The following is a 3317-nucleotide window of genomic DNA, read 5'->3' on the forward strand; positions in this document are numbered from 1 at the left end:
AAAACAAGCAGGAATGACAACATCAAAATACGGAACAGATAAAAGCTATCAGAAGGCAGAGGACTTAAATTTAACCACAGCAGTTTAAGTTTCCTACACGTGGCCTGAAAAATAACTTACATTATGTTCAATGAATCACTGCAACTCTCATTAAGATGTGGAGATTTCTCTTCATTCTTTTGAATTTGTGTGGGTCTTATTACTGCTTTGACCTGTAGACTATGGCAGATTATAATATTGTGCTAATCCTAGACATAAGATTAACATGAACTGGTTGTATTTACACAATAGAATACTATCTAGCAATAAAAAGAATTGGGCTCCTGGTAATCTGAATTATTTGGATTAATTTCTTCAAAGAACGTTGAAGGAGAGAAACTAGGCACAAAGTAATTCTTATATGTACATCACATTTCAATTACATGAAGCTCAAGAACAGGAATTATCAATCTTGCAGTAGTAATCTAGCATTAAAAAGCATAAACAGTAAGGGAACTTAAATGGAGAAGGACATCATACTTGGAAGACTGGAGAGACAGCACAGGAGAGGGGAGACCCCTAATAAGATTGACTGGTAGAGTAACTGAGGGAAAGGGGTAGATGTGTCAGTCAGTGAGACTGACTCAAGATAGGACAGGGTTCAGAGCTATTGTTCATAGAGTCACTATGATTCACAGGTGACTAGATGGCACATAACAACAAAATAATGTTATGTAAAGTAAAACAATAATTATCTTTTGAGGAGTGGTTTGACTTTTCAAAAATGTGTTGTTTCTAATGTTTAAAATTTTACTTTATATTGATTTGTATGCGAAATACATTGTTTCTCACACATTCATTCATTCACATTGTGTTTTATAAAATATATCACCATTCATCTATGCACACTAATGCTCATCTTTTTAGGTTTCCTCTGGATCTTTCCTAATTTCTTCACCCCATTCTCCACCCACAAAACTCTGTGACCCTGTGATTTGTCAGTTGCCTATTCTCAGCCCCTCTCCCATCACAGTTCCCTTCCCTTTCCCACTTAAACTTAAATGCACATCTTACTAGTTATCCTTCTGTTTTTACAATAATGGTCTTATGCTTTGTTTGTCTTTATAAGACTGAGTTTACTGGCACAGTGCTCTCTAATCTCTCCTGTTATATAATTTTCAAAGCCATTGCTTCTTTGTGCTGCATAGTATTCCATCATGTGAATGTACCACAATTTCTCAATCCATTCATTTGTTGATGGACGTTTGGGCCATTTCCATGTTCTTGTGATTGTGAACAACAGTGCTATAAACATTGGTGTACAAATATCCATTTATTTCTCCATTCTAATTTTCCTACCAGTAGATTAGTTGAGTTGTATGGAATTTCTATGTTCAGGTTTTTTGAGGAAACATAAAACTGCCTTCCAGAGTGGCTGTACATTTTACAATCACAGAGTGTATGAGAGCTTCAACCTCTCCATATCCTTTCCAATATTCTTGCTGTCCTGTTAAACTTTGCCACTGTTACTGGGGTGAGATGGTATCTCACTCTAGTGTTTATTTGCATCTCTCTGATTGCCAGTGATTTTGAGCATTTCTTCATGAGTTTGCTGGCCATCGGGATATTTTCCTCTGTGAAAAGTCTTTCCATGTGTGATTTGATTTTTGTTGTTGTTTGATGCTGTTGAGTTATAAAAATGCTATGAGAGCCACAGAAAATATTTTCTAATTAAATAAGTAGTTAACATTTATTTTAGAAATTTTTATTCTGTAGAGTTGTGGGATTTGGGGGGGTTTTTTGTTTTGTTTGGGTTTTTTTTCGGGTTTTTTTACATGCACGGTTGGTGTTTTATTTTTCTAAGACATCACACTAAATCAGGTCAAAAGGTAAAGTTTAAAATAGACTGTTTTATAAGGATAATTGATAACATATGTAATTACTGTTCACTCTGCAAAATCTTGATCTTAGGGTGTATGATACACCTAGTTGACAATAGCACCCAGGTTTTCCAAATTAGCTAGTCTTCCCCCCACCCCCCACCCCGGTCTGCAAAGACTTCTTGTTAGCTGCCTTCTACTTTTGTTGCATGATCTCAGAATCCCTCTGCTTTCTCTAAGAGGAAGTCAAACTGTCCTCTTTTCTTTTTCCCTTGCTAATCTCCTGGGTTTTCGTCATGTTTTTCTCCCCAGCAAGTTCTCTCTGATTTCCAGGAGCCATCCCGACCACCAAACCGAGGCTGGAAAGAGAGCGACTAGGAAAATCAATGATTCCCTGACTACGTCACCCAGTTGGCGGTCTCCTAATACACTCAGTGTGCCGGCCCCTTGCAGGGCGACGCCTCTGTCAGAGTTGTGGTTTTCTAAAAAATTATTTTATTGTGATTTTAACAAAAGTTTACAGAAATGTGAGTTTTCATTCATTAATTGTTGCACATTTTCTTTCGTCCACTTCCTTTCCCCTCCTTTCTCCCACTTTGCAATGCACTTCTTGTTCCAGATTGTTGTCATATATACAATGCCCAGTTATACATTTCTTTCAGACAGTCCTTCCCTCATTTGTTCCAATTCAGTGTTCATTTTCTATCCAGTCTTTTCCTATACTTCCTTCAACTCTTCATATCAGCTCTATCGTAGAACAGTGGTGTTATGCAGTATTTATCCTTTCGTGACTGAAACATTTCACTTAGCATAATGTTTTCTAGGCTCACCCTCGATGTGTAGTGGTTTTCAATAAGATATAATATTCCATTATGTGAATGTACCTCATTTTTCCAACCATTCATTTATTCATGGGCAATGGGCTGCTTCCATATCTTTGCTACTGTAAAAAACATGGCAATAAAACATGTGTGTGCACTCATTTGTTTAGGTAAAGGCTCTGGTTTCTTTAGGTTATATTTGCAATAGTGAGACAGCGGGGCTAAATGGTATTTCTATCTCCAATGTTTTTAGAAAGCACCAGACCAGTTTTCATAGTGGTTGCCTCGTTTTACATTCCCTCCCACAATAAATAAGAGTTCCTTTCTCTCCACAACCTCACCAATATTTGTAGTTTGTTGCTCTGTTGAACTTTGCTATTATTGCTGGGGTGAGATAATATCTCATAGCTATTTTGATTTGCATCTCTCTGATAGCTAGGGATTTTAAATATTTCTTCATGGAGCCACAGAAAACCTTAGTCTATCTTGCACCATCTCGGTGATTTCTGTCATGCTCAAGACCATTGTAGCAATCACTGTGTCAATACATCTCATTGAGGGTCTTTCTCTCATTCACTGACCCTCTCCTTTTCCAAGCATGGTATCTTTTCCCAAATAGTGACATCTTTTGACAACA

At 37.2% G+C, this 3317-nt stretch overlaps 1 pseudogene; it reads right to left on the reverse strand.

Annotated features, from left to right (window-relative positions):
- Nucleotides 1-407: 407 nt before the first annotated feature.
- LOC102867600 lies at nt 408-2199 on the reverse strand (annotated as a pseudogene).
- Nucleotides 2200-3317: the final 1118 nt, after the last annotated feature.

The sequence above is a fragment of the Elephantulus edwardii genome, unplaced genomic scaffold (genome assembly GCF_000299155.1).
Source record: "Elephantulus edwardii isolate Elephantulus edwardi_28Jun2011 unplaced genomic scaffold, EleEdw1.0 scaffold00002, whole genome shotgun sequence".
Classification (NCBI taxonomy): domain Eukaryota; kingdom Metazoa; phylum Chordata; class Mammalia; order Macroscelidea; family Macroscelididae; genus Elephantulus; species Elephantulus edwardii.